Genomic DNA, 13822 nt, shown 5'->3' on the forward strand with positions numbered 1-13822 from the left:
GAATGAAATTGAGTTATTTGTAGTGAAGTGGATGGACCTAGAGTCTGTCATACAGAGTGAAGTAAGGCAGAAAGAGAAAAACAAATACCATATGCTAACACATATATATGGAATCTAAAAAAAAAACAAAATGGTTATGAAGAACCTAGGGGCAGGACAGGAATAAAGATGAAGATGTAGAGAATGGACTTGAGGACATGGGGAGGGAGAAGGGTAAGCTGGGACAAAGTGAGAGAGTGGCATGGACATATATACACTACCAAATGTAAAATAGATAGCTAGTGGGAAGCAACTGCATAGCACAGGGAGATCAGCTCGGTGCTTTGTGACCACCTAGAGGGGTGGGATAGGGAGGGTGGGAGGGAGACGCAAGAGGGAGGGGATATGGGGCTATTATGTGTACGTACAGCTGATTCACTTTGTTATACAGCAGAAGCTAACACAACATTGTAAAGCAATTATACTCCAATAAAGATGTTTTAAAAAAAAAAATCTAGCTTTGCCACTTGCTGTTGGTGTGACCTTGGGTCCAGCTTGAACCTTCCTGAGTCTCAGCTTCCTTGCCTTTACCATGGAGGGGAGATCAGCACAACGGGACCTGGAGCCAGCCAGATCCAGGCTCACATCTCAGCTCAGTGCTACTAGTTTGGGGGCCCCAGGCTAGTGCCTTCACCAGTGTGGATTTTGTCTACTTATCTGCGAAGTGGGGAAACACCAACAAGGCATTTTGCTGGGCTATTGAAAGGAGGGATCATCCTTGTATGGCATGGGCCTGGCTCGTAGCAGGTTCTCAATGAAAGCTTAATTCCTTTCCATCAGCCCTTCTGGATTTGGGCATGTGATTCTTCCTCTCGGGGCCTCAGTTTCCCCATCTGTAAAATAGAGCCAGGGGTACCATCTCTGGCTGGTGAAGAGTGAGAACTGCAGGTGGAAAGGTTTAAGGCTCTGGAAAGCCCAGTGCCCTGTGGCCTTGGCAGAGCAAGCGACTGGCTGACAAAAACAGAAAGTGCTTTGGAATCCTGGGTCCTGCCAAGAATGCGGGCAAACCTGTTTTTCCACTGCCACCCTGGGGCTCCAGACCTTCCCATTCTCTCACCCCAGCTAGGTTCCCTCCTCCCTCCCCTGGTGCATCTGACACAGGGCTCGTCCTGCCTGCCTTCTTCTAGGAAGCCAGTCTGTCCTACCTCTAAGAAGGGAGGAAGGACATCGCCCTGTCCTGGGCAAGTTGTTGGGCAAGAAAGGGCAGCTCCAGCGCTGACCCACTGCTGGGAAGAGAAGAAGGAAACTGCAGCCCTGGCAGGTTTTCCCCAGAGGAGTCCCACTGGCTCCAGCCCTGCCAGTCTCCCCCCTGCAAATACTGAGTTCAAGGTCAGATCAGGAGAGCAGAGAGGTGTGGTGGAAAGGGCTCTAGACTGGGAGGGGGGATGTTCACCCACCATAGCATTTGTAGGAACAAGAAAGGGTTGGGACAAGACCTCATGGGGCAGGAGGTCCTCAGCCAGGGAGCCCACGTCACACCAGCCAAGGGAGGCGGGAGGGAGAGGTGGGTGTGTCCCTGGTGGGGAGCTGTCCAGCTCCTCCACCTGCTGCCTGGATGGTGGGACCAAACTACGTGCCAGGCCTTGTGCCAGGCTCTTGACATTATCCTTATACTAGTTATGGAACCCTCATAAGTCCTGGGGAGCTTGGGGTTACCATCATTTTTAGATAAAGAAGAAAACCGAGGCCCAGAAATTGAAGCCACCTGCTCTAGTTGCTCAGGGATCCAATGGATCTGCTTGATTCCAGAGCCCATGTTCACTGGGTTTGCTGTGGGTCGGAGGAAGGATCTGGAGCTTGGCCCAGGGCTGCCCTTACCTTTAAGAGCCAACACCTTTCCAGTGCAGCCCTGTGCACCCACATTCCTTTCCCTGGACCAACACACTCTGGGGATTCCAGATCTGGCAGGGGCTGGCCACGTCACCAGCACTGAGCAGACGTGGCTGTCATCATGTCATAGGTGCCTTCTCCCCCACCCACTCCACAGAATGTAGGTTATTTCAGACCCTGAGTCCAATTCCTCTATCTGCCCACATGCCAAGCAAATGCCAGGAAGGTAGTAGGGGTTCAGGAGGTGTTTATTGGATGCCCAAGGTCACTTAGGCCTGTTCGACTTCCATCCAGGGTGGAGTCCCCTCTATTACTCAGTCCACAGTTTTGCCAACTGCATTTGAGGTTCAGAAGTTAAGAACCCTTCTGGTCCCTCAAGACCCTCCCCTCAGTAACGTCAGGGACAAAGCCCCAACGGAGCTGGGCAACTGGACCCTAAGACACTCACCTTAAAAGGTAGATCCAGTTGCCCCGAGGCTAGAGTTTACTGACCTGGAAAATGAGAACAGTGTGGTAAATAGTTTCTCTTCCACGTAGTGACAGGCATAGTGCCCACGGAGGCTGGGCCTCTGATGATTCTCTGATTTGAAAGGCAAGGTCTGGGAAGTAATTCCAAGTCTATAAGGGAATGAAACCGAAAGATTCCACTGTTGCCCACTATCTATTCATTTATTCATTGGTCCATTCACTCACTCACTCGCTCATCTGTCAGTATTGTGTTTCCTAAACTTCACTCATTCCCAGACTGCTTTCATCACTTTGCCTTATCCACTACAACCTATAAGCCTGTTTACTCCATGCTTGTCTATATTTGACTATATTACTTCAGTAGATTTAGCTTCGGCCTAAGCAATACTATAGTTCATTTAAATACAGCTACAATAACCACACGTTTGACCACGTGACCTAAAATCCTCTCCCGCGCACCCTTGGGTATCTCTCCTCTCTGCATAACAGTTTCTGCATCCAAGAGGTAGAGGGCATTGGGACGCAATGACTTTCCAGTCCTGACATTCTGGGAATCTATGATTCAAAGAGTCCCACCCAGGGAAGGAAAACACTGAGACCAGATGGGATCAGCGGGAGAGGGAGCTGGTCAAAAGCATCATGTTTATCTGTCATGTTTCCAAGGCTGAGCAGTGATTCAGGAGGCAGGACAGGAAATTCCTTGGGATTGGTCTGTAAACCACTGTTTAGGGACTAAGAAAAACAAGTAGGCAAGTCCCCAGGAACCTTAATCAGCCCCCAAAACATGAGCTCCACACTCTTCACTAGACTCTTCCAGAATTTTCTGGAATTTCCAGAGGCACTGGGATCCCAGATAGAGGAACATTACCCCTGAAGAAGTTTGACACTGAGAAATGATTGGCAGAAAAAATGACCCAGCTGGCCTCCTCTTAGTCTCCAGGGCAGGCAAGAGGAAAGTAGGTTCTTTTATGGGGATCTTCTCAGTCCACAAACCCCTTTTTGACCCCGACCCAGGGGGTTCTTGGGTCCATCTTTGTTCTCTGCAGCCCAGCCCCTCCTTGACCAGCTGATTGGCCAAAAGTGGGCACCTGGCCAGATGGGGCCAGTCAGAGGCCTGAACCTTGGAATTAGGATGAGAAGAGCCTGGTCAGTTAAGCATGGGTCAGGCAAGATAACAGACTTGCTGAGGAGACCCGCCTGGGACCCAGGTCTGAGAGAGAGAAAGGAAACCAGGGTTCTGAGAGAAGCATGGAGGCGGGATGGGAGAAGCTGGGCACTCCCAGAGGGCCTTCCGTCCTGATGCCTCGCCAGTCCCAGGAGTGACGTCTTTGGGTCACTTGCCTGTCCTTGAGATCTGGAGATAGCCCTGACTCCTTATACTGAATTACACTTTTTGCTTAAACTAGTTGGAATGGGCTTTTGTTTCACGTAACCAAATCAATCACTATTATGGTGACGCTGGTTCTTCAGTCTCCTGAATTAGACTTTGCAAGCCAAGGTAACAATAATGATAGGAACGGCTCCCTGCACACTGCATTGGTGCTTTATGGCTTTAAAAGTCCCTAACTTGTGGGTCATCACTTACAGCCTGAGGGGACTTGCCCCGGACTTACTCACGCCCAAGATTCCTCTCCCAAGAACATTGGGGGAATAGCCCAGGTTTGGAGCCAGGCAGACCTGGGTCCTGAGCCCTACTTATCCATCGCTTACAACCTGTATGACCCTGGGCAAGTTATTTAACCTCTCTGAGTCTTTTTTTTTTTTTTTTTTTCTTGCGGTACGCGGGCCTCTCACTGTCGTGGCCTCTCCCGTTGCGGAGCACAGGCTCCGGACGCGCAGGCTCAGCGGCCATGGCTCATGGGCCCAGCCGCTCCGCGGCATGTGGGATCCTCCCGGACCGGGGCACGAACCCGTGTCCCCTGCATCGGCAGGCGGACTCTCAACCACTGCGCCACCAGGGAAGCCCGACCTCTCTGAGTCTTGCTTCCTCATTTCTACAAACTGGAAAGCAGGACAGTGTGGGCACTGGAATCAACTCCTCCTGGTTTTGCCACCTACCGGCTGATGACCCTGGGAAAGGGACGTCACTTCTAAAAGCCTCAATATCTTCAACAGAAAGTGGGGCCAGGAAAGTCTATTTTAAGTGGTTGTTGTTAAGCTTGAATGAAGCACGCCAAATGTTTAGTTCGTGAGGCCTCACCAAACTGTGCCTGAAATCTTACAATCCCCAGACATTTGAGTTCCATGAGCCAATAAATTCCCGTAGCATAAAAAAAAGTTGATCACAATATCTGGTACTTAGTACAAGTGCTCAGTGTATGGTAGCTGTAACAGTAATTTATTATGCAAAGTACCTAGCATGAGACTTGACACACAATTATTAACCAAAAGTTATGTACTGTAAAGTGCACACCAGTCAGTACAGAGGGTTTGACTGGACCTGGCTTAGCAGGATCACTTGCAAAACAAAGGAGTTTCAGTTGTTAGCAAGCTTTATGCACGTCAACAGTAATTACCACAAAGCTAATGTAATCTTGGGCCATATTAAGAAAAGTATTGTCTCTAGAAGATGGGAGGTGTTTGTCTTATCTAGAAACGGGAAGAGGGTGGAACCTCAGAAGGGGGCATGTAACCTCTCACTTTCCAAGGATAATAAAAGATCTTCCTTGGCAAGAGTGCTTATTTAAAAATCTCTCTCTCTCTCTCTCTCTCTCCCCCCTTATCAGTCAGTTATGCTTTTGTCTTGGAGTACTTACAGTACGTTACAATATTCAAGGCAGTGATACTGGTATAAAAACAGACAAATACATCAATAGAACAGAATTGAGAGTCCAGAAATACACACATATGTACAACTGATTTAGACAAAGACACAAAGGCACATCCGTAGAGAAAAAAGTCTTTTCAACAAATGGTGCTGGAACAATTGTTCATCTATATGTTAAAACACACACACACACACACACACACACACACACACACACAAAATCTTCAATCTACTTGTATCATATATAAAAAGTAACTCAGAACAGATTCATAGACCTAAATGTAAAACCTAAACCTATAAAACTTCTAGAAGAAACATAAGAGAAAATTTCTGTGGTCGTGGGTTAAAGATTTCTTAAATATACCGTGAAAAGCATGATAAATAAAAGTAAAAAATAAAAGATAAATTGGACTTCATAAAAATTTAAAATGTCTGCTCTTCGAAAGACATTGTTAAGAGAATAAAAAGACTACCTATAGACTAGGAGAAAATGTTTGCAAATGATATATCTGATAAAGGACTTGTATTCAGAATATATAAAGAACTCTCAAAACTCAATAATTAGGAAACAAGTAACTCTGGGAGTTCCCTGGCGGTCCAGTGGTTAGGACTAGATGCTTTCACTGTTCAATACCTGGTCGGCAAAATATTTGGACAGACGCTTCACTAAAGAAGATAAATGGATGGCCAATAAGCACATTAAAAGATGCTCAACCTGATTAGTCATGAGGGAAATGCAAATTAAAGCTACAATGAGATGCTGCTACATGTCTATGACAGTGGTTAAAGTCAAAAAGATTAAGCATACCAAGTGTTGGTGAGGAGGTAGAGGAACTGCAACTCTCAGATGTTGCTGGTGGGAATGGAAACTGGTACAACCCCCTTGGAAATCAGTTGGGCAATTTCTTAAAAACTTAAACATACACCTACCATATGATTTGATTGTTCCAATTCTAGGAATATACCTAAGAAGAATGAAGGCATATGTCCGTAGAATGACTTGTACATGAATGTTCACGGCAGCTTTGTTTGTAATAGCCAAAAGCTGGGAAACCAACTGTCCATCAACAGAGCAGTGGGTAAATTGCAGTATATTCATGCAAAGGATTCTATTCAGCAATAAAAACAGAAAGACACCAGTAGATGCAACAAGATGGATAAATCTCAATATAATTATGCTGAGTGAAAGAACCCAGACATAAAGAACACTTATTGATTGCATGATTCAATTTATATAAAAGTGTCAGAAATGGAAAGCAGATTGGTGGTTGCCTGGGGACAGGGAAACAGAGCTGGAGGCAGGGATTATAGAAGGAAGAGAGAAGTCTTTTGGTGGTAATGAATATGTTTGTTTATTATCTTGATTATGGTGATGGTTTCACAGGTATATACATTATCAAACATAAAATTTTGCACCTTAAAAACATGCAGTTTATTATATGTGGATGTAACACCTCAATAAAGCTGTTTTTTTAAAAAACAACACAACAACCAAGGGCTTGCCCTGTGCTGCTTCTATCCAGGGCTTGCCACAGTTTCCATACTACATCCTAATCTACCCATCTCATTGAGTGCCATTGTGTGCGCTGGGTCAAAAGCCCCACATGGCCGAGTTGCCTGAACTGCAGCCTGCCGCATCTGGAAGCTTCTCTTCCTCTGGACCCCACTCCAAGCAGAAGCCTTGTGGATAACTTAGTCAATGGGTAGAAATAACACACCCAAATATGGAACACCATGTCTCTAAATTCCATAGGCCCACCAGTGCCATGATCCATTGTTAGTGGTAGGGATTATGGTGCAGCAACTTGCCTTTCACTTTGGAGGAGAGGCTCCAGCGTGCATGTAACTTACCAGGGAATTTAGGGTGACTGCTACTTCCTGCTCAGCAAGTCTTATCGCGTGGTATCATTAAGGTGGTGGACCAGCATGGTGCCCTGTGGGGTGGTGAGAAGATCAGGCTCTCTCACACTGACTTGTGGACCAAAGTGGCACCATGTCTCCAGGGACTAGTGTTAACATCAGGGTTAAGCTATCCCAAAGATCTGGATTTTTCCCTTTCTCCCCAGCACATTCACCCTAGTTAATTGTCCCAGTTCCCTCTGGGATGGCTAGAAAGAAGATGTAGAGCAGGAGCTCGTGATGTTGCTTCAGGGTCCCAGCTCAAGGTCACTAGGCCTCCCTTGAATTCAAGGAACTTTCAGTCTGTGACTGATCTGATTCTAGAAATTGAGTGACGGGCTTTGATTCTTATCAAGGTGACTCAGAATTACACAGCACTTGATAAACAGAATAGGCCAGAATCTGCTTAGCAACCAGCACCTACCTGGCACCCACCATGTTCTAAGCCCTTTAGACCCATGACAGTTCATTTGGGCCTCATGTACCTCTATGTAGGTACACTTATAATCCTTATGTTATCCTACACATGAAGAAACTGAATGAACTAGAAAAGAGAGGCATGGGATGGACCAGAACAGAAGGAATTAGCAGAGGAGAAGTAGCTTGAACCACTGCACAAGTCAAGGTGCTTCAACGTCAGCCCAGGTACAGGCCTGGCCAGGCCACTGTTAGTGAGGATTACCTTGACCAGGAGTGACACAGGCAGTGTGCAGGCATCCAGCCAGTGGTAGGGAAGCTCACCACCTGCAGAGAGCCCTGGGAATGCTCAGCAAATGACCCCCACCAAACTCCCACTGGCAGGAACTACCATCTACCAAACTGGGAAAGATGGGAGAAGGGGACAAGGTAGTGGGATGAGGAAGGAGAGAGAGGAGCTGAGGTAGGGGTGGGAGAAAGGAGGCAAGAATTGCTCCCCACATTTTACCTCTGAGGGATCTGAGGGTCAGGGAGGACCCAAGACCTGCCTGGGTACCACAGCCTGGGAGAGTCAAGGTTTCCTAAATTAAAGCCCTGAGAATCCCTCCAGAATTTGGAATCTGGGATCCAGGCTTCAGAAAAGCTGCAGTTTCCAGAGGTGAACTGTAGTGGGTGGCTGTCCCTGGAGTGCCAGGGCTGGGCACCATTGGAAACCTACCAGGAAAGCCCCCATCCACTGGAGGAATTTCCCCATAGAATATGTCCCCTGTCTTGGGTTTGCCAAGTCACTGAGCCCTTGAAAAGATTTTGTAAATTAAATCTGGTGAATTGGACTTGGGTCCTGTGTCCAGCGGGAGCCAGAGATCCAGGACAGCAAGAAGAAGATGCAAGGCTGCTCCTGACCTTGCCTCAGAAGTCATGCAGCCTCACTTCCATCACACACTGCTGGCATCAGGGAATCACACTGAAGCACATTTCCTTTTTCTGAACTGACATTTTTGAGCACTCACTAAGCGCCAGGCCCTCCAACCAGGCTCTCCAGGACTTATTAACTCTTCCAAATGGTCCTGCGATGCCCAGGAAGCAGTAAAATTTTCAGGACCGTGATGTGAAACTCAGAAGCCGCTCCATCAGGGTGGACACCCGTTTCCTTCTCTCCCTATCCTGGGACCCTTCCTTTCCTGGATCAAGGGACTTGGGAAGGGATATCTGAGAGTTCCTTGATGATAATGGGCAATGGAATGACAGCAAAGGGAAGGATCATCTTGAGGGAAATGTCCCCCACTCTGCCTCCTTCAATTCTTGCGACAACCCGTATATCAAGTAAATATCTTTAGTTACATTTTACAGGTAAGGAAAACTGAGGCTCAGAGAGGTTAAGTAACTAGCCCAAGGACACATAGTTTGTTAAGCTTCACAGAGTCTGGAATCCAACTTAGTCTGATTCCAAAGTCCACCATGCTCTCCTGCCTTCCATTATAAACTGATGCTCATTGGAATTACATTTCTGAAATTTGACTAAGGGAGAAATTCTATAATTTTTACTCTTTCCTTCCCAAATGTTATTATTCGTTAAAAATCTTTTGATTTGTTACCAGCTTTAACAAAGCCAGCTAAATAAACACTCCCTCCTGTCCTACAAGAAGCCGTCTCTGATTCCCCAGCACCCTGGGCTCACCCAACACAGCACCAGCCCACAGTCTTTAATCGCCTGTTGACCTGTCTGCTCCCCTTTGTAGAACAAAATCTATGTCAGGGGCATAGTAGGTGCCAGTGAACGTTTGAGGAAGGAGGAAGAGAGAAGGGAAAATTCTAGGGAAAGAATGTTTAAAACCCATAATAAGAATGAATACCATCTATTGAATGTGTACTCTGTGTCAGACACTGGTGTTCTACCACAGGCACAATCTCGGGTAAAGCATTCTCGGAGCTTCACCTTCAATTTGCATTAGAGCAGAATAGGGTTTAGAGAGGGTGTCTCCTGCCCAGGGCTGCGTAGCAAGTAAATGACTCTACAGTCTGGGTTCTTAATCACCACTTTGCAACCATGGGGTCACTTCCCTGTGCTCTCATAGGAGCAGAGGAATTAATCAACAACGTTCGGCAAGAAATTCTAGATTGTGCCATTCCAGGTCCACTTGGCTTCTTTGGGGTAAAATACTCAGTCTTTCGGGATTTTTCACTCCCCTCCCTCCCTTCTCTAGGAAGAGGCAGGGTAGAGGGGAGGGCTTGGATAGCCTCACGGTGGGGGAGGGTACTTCTGGTTCCAGTGTTGCCTCTGGCCTCTACAGCTGTGGTTGATGTTTACTCCTCACCTGTCCTCTGGGCTGGTCCCCTGGCATCCACTGCCCATGACTGCTCCTGGCCATAGCTTCCGCACCTTCTCCTCTGACCCCGGCTCTTCTAGCCCGCGGTCTTCCTGGACATTTCTACAATACGTCCCCATCTCCTGGAGTCCCAGAAACTCTTGGTTGCCTTCCCTTCTCCATACCTCCATCCTGGAGGAGGCGGGCTCTGTGAGGCTGCCCTGCATGGCTAGAGAAACATCTTTTCCATCAGGGCTATTCAAAGTGTGGTCACCATCACCTGGGAACTTGTTAGAAATGCAGCATCTCAGGCCCCACCCAGGAGCTACTGAATCACAAACTCTGGGGCTGGGGCCCACACAATGTGGGTCTATCCATAGTGGAACAAGCCCTCCAGGTGATTCTAATGCACAGTCAAATTCGAGAATCACTGCCCTACCTCATACCTTCCCTCCCCCCCGGGAACTCATAGTGAAAAGTCCATGCTCTAACTTGGCCAGATTCCAGGTCTTGACATGTAAAAGGAAGCTGGGAGCAAGGGGGCGGTTCAGAAAAACTCTTTATCGCTCCCAAGTGTGTAGGTCTTTAAACTGAAACTGTGGATTCTGAAACTGTTATGTTTGTTCTACTCTTTCAAAATAGCCATTTAGAAAGTCAAAGCTGAGGACTGTCAGCTGCTGAATCTCTCTCCCCTAGAAGCGATAGATGCCTCAGTGTCAAGCGGGAGGAAGGGCAGGTAAATTGCTGGGAATTAAAAATTCATGGAATAGCTTTTCAAAAATCTTTCTTTTACTACATATACAATGTTTTTCCTTTTTCCTTTTTAAAGAATCAGTTATTTATTTATTTATTTAGGCTGCGTTGGGTCTTCGTTGCTGCGCACGGGCTTTCTCCAGTTGCGGAGAGCTGGGGCTACTCTTCGTTGCAGTGCGCTGGCTTCTCATTGCGGTGGTTTCTCTTGTTGCGGAGCACGGGCTCTAGGCACGCGGGCTTCAGTAGTTGTAGCGCGTGGGCTCAGTAGTTGTGGCTCTCTGGCTCTAGAGTGCAGGCTCAGTAGTTGTGGCGCACGGACTTAGTCGCTCCGCGGCATGTGGGATCTTCCCGGACCAGGGCTCGAACCCATGTCCCCTGCATTGGCAGGCAGATTCTTAACCGCTGCACCACCAGGGAAGTCCCTACGATGTATTTTCAATTCCAGACTGATTTAACCTTCATGTCAACCCTGAGAGGTCCCACAATATCCAGTTTACCCCCTGGTGCAGCCGTCAGCCCACGGACTCTGGAGCCAGTCACCTGAGCCCATCGGGAGGGTCCTCGTTTTCATCCATCCCTCTTCTCCATCTTCGCTGCGGTCATTGCCCATATTCTGGCCTCATCAGCCCGGACTAATCACTTACTAGGGTGCAGTCTTGGGCAAGTTACTTAACCTTTTTGTGCCTCAGTTTCCTCATCTGTAAAATGAGGATTGCACATTCGATTTCAAAAACAATTTAGTGAGCACCTACAATATTCCAGGCACTGGAGATATGACAGTGAGGCAAACAAAAATCCCTGTCCTCATGGAGCTGACATTTTAGTGTGGGGATAAGAGTGTCTGGGCAGGGGAGGAAGGAGGGTTTTTAGTTTAAATAGGATGGCTAAAGAAGGTCCCACTAACAAGGTGACATTTGAGCAGAAATTTGAAGGAGAAAACTCCCTGGATAGCTGGGGAGTCGGCATTCAGCTGGCAGGAAGGGCAAGTACCAGAATGCTGAGGCAAATGGGGATTTGGAGAGTTGGAGATTTGACAAAGAAGTCAGTGTGGCCAGAATAGAGTGAGGGAGGAGAGCATGGAAGAAGTCTGATAAGGAGCTGGGAGAGAGGGATGAGGTCATGGAGGGATATAGCTGCTCTTGTCAGGACGAGGTCATAGAGGGATATAGCTGCTCTTGTCAGGACCTTGACTTTGATGCTAGGGAACTGGGGGCAGATTTTAGCAGAGGAGGGAACTGATGTGACTTTATAAGCTAAGGTCACACTGGCTGCTGTGTGAAGAATAGACTGAAGGGACTGGAGCAAGGCCAGAGGCAGGGAGACCAGTCAGAAATGGGGCCACTGCCATAACCCAGGCAAGAAAGAGTGGGACCCAGCCCAGCAGGCAGCAGAGGGGAGGTGAGAAGCCATCAGACTGAGGAAATGTGCTGAAGTCGGAATCGACAAGATTGGCAGCTAGATTGGATGTGAGGAGTGAGAGGAAGGGTGCCGGGGTGAGAGTCGGGTTGAGGGCAGAGGTAGACGAGGATGACTCCAAAGTTTTTAGCCTGAGCAATTGCAAGGATGAAATTGTCGTTGTTTATTGAGATGCGGAAAATGCAGAGAGGAGCAGGTTTGGGAAGATCCTTTTTTGACACGTGGAGGTTAAGATTCCTATTAGACATCCGTAGAGCAGGTAATGCGCTGTTGGACATATAGGTCCAAGAGAGGGGAGGTGCGGGCCAGAGATAGACCTATGAAAGACTTTCACGTATAGGTTGTATTTCTAGAAGGTCATGAGAGCACCTGCTTTGTATGGGTGCTGTGGGGATTAAGTGAGTTAAAACTAAAGGTCAACATTGGGAACAGCACCTGGCACGTAGCAGGCACTCAGTAAAGCTTGGCTGATCGCCAGCATCATTTGGTGTCACTTGTACTCCCCAGCTAGCTTCCCAACGTGGCCTCCCTGCTTCCCACCGGGGCTACCTCCATGCCATCCTCCACACTGCTGGTCAGAGCGATCTTCCTAAAGCCCGGATCTTACCACCCCTCCCTGCCCAAGCCTGCCATGGCTCCCTATTGCCTACAAGGAAAAGTGCAACAGCCAAAGGCCCCTCCAGGCCTTTCCTTACCCAGGCACTGCCACCCTCACCAGCCCCAATTTCTGCCACCACCCCCCACCTCCCACTTTGTCTTCCAGCCATAATAGGGAGCCCTTTGTTCACAGCTTGATGTCTTTGAACATGCAGCTGCCTCTGCCATGACTTGTCCAGCAGCAGACTCCAACTGATTCTCACATCCTCTACTACGAAGCCTCCCTCCCAACCCAGGGGGATGCCTCCCTTCCTTGTGGCCCTGCCTCCTACCCTCACTGGTGTTCCTTGCCCTCAAGAAAGATTGTGTTCCTTACACACACACACACACACACACACACACACACACACACACACACACGCACCTGCCCTGTTCCTTCCATCCCCATTCCTGCAGCGTTGAACTACAAGCCTGAGCTACAGAAAAGGGGCTCAAAGGAGGACAATTTTCCATGATGGGTTTTATTATTGTTACTATGTTTTAGATCAGCAAACAGAGGCCCAAAGAGGTGAAGTCACTTGTGCAGGTCACTCAGGTGGAAAACACTGTGGCCAGGAATGGCCTCCAGGCTTGTCTGATTCAAAGTCCTAGGCTCAAAAGCGTATGCACACATGTCACAGGCAACACTGAATTAACAGTCTCAGGGCACCTAGGGGGTGAGGGGGTGGGGTAGGTTCAGGGTCCCTTGGTCTGTCAACTGTTCCCTACTTGGGAAGGGATTTAGGGCTAGGGAGAGGGTTAAAGATTTAGGCTCAGAATAGGCCTTCACTTGTTTATTCAATAAATTCATTCACTCATTCATTCTCTCACTCATTCATTTACTCCCTCATTGTCTCATTCATTCATTCACTCATTCATAATCAATTAATTGGTTCCACTTTCAATTTCTACTCCCAGTAGGCTCTGATCCTACCCTCTAAGAGCTCAGAGTCTGTGGAGAGCCTGGCCAGGGGACAAGATGGCACCTAAAGGGCTTGCAGTGAACCTTAAAAGGTAAGAGAAGTTTCCCAGGTGGTCCTGGGAAAAGGACAACCCAGCCTGAGGCTGCAGCATGTGCAAAGGTCCAGAGGCTTGAAGTAGCTGCTGGAGAACTTCAGCAGACCTTCCAGATGTAGGGTACCTGGGGGAGGGGAATTGGAGGGTTGATGGGGGTTCATTGGGAGAGAAGGTTGAAGACATGGGCAAGGGCCAAGGTCAAGATTAATCTGGGAGTTAAGTGTAGAGGAGGGTTAAAGTATGGGTTGGGAGGAGGGCTGGGTTTAAGATTAGA

Source organism: Monodon monoceros, unplaced genomic scaffold (genome assembly GCF_005190385.1).
Source record: "Monodon monoceros isolate NGI ecotype Baffin Bay Population unplaced genomic scaffold, NGI_Narwhal_1 Super_Scaffold_18, whole genome shotgun sequence".
NCBI classification, from domain to species: Eukaryota; Metazoa; Chordata; class Mammalia; order Artiodactyla; family Monodontidae; genus Monodon; species Monodon monoceros.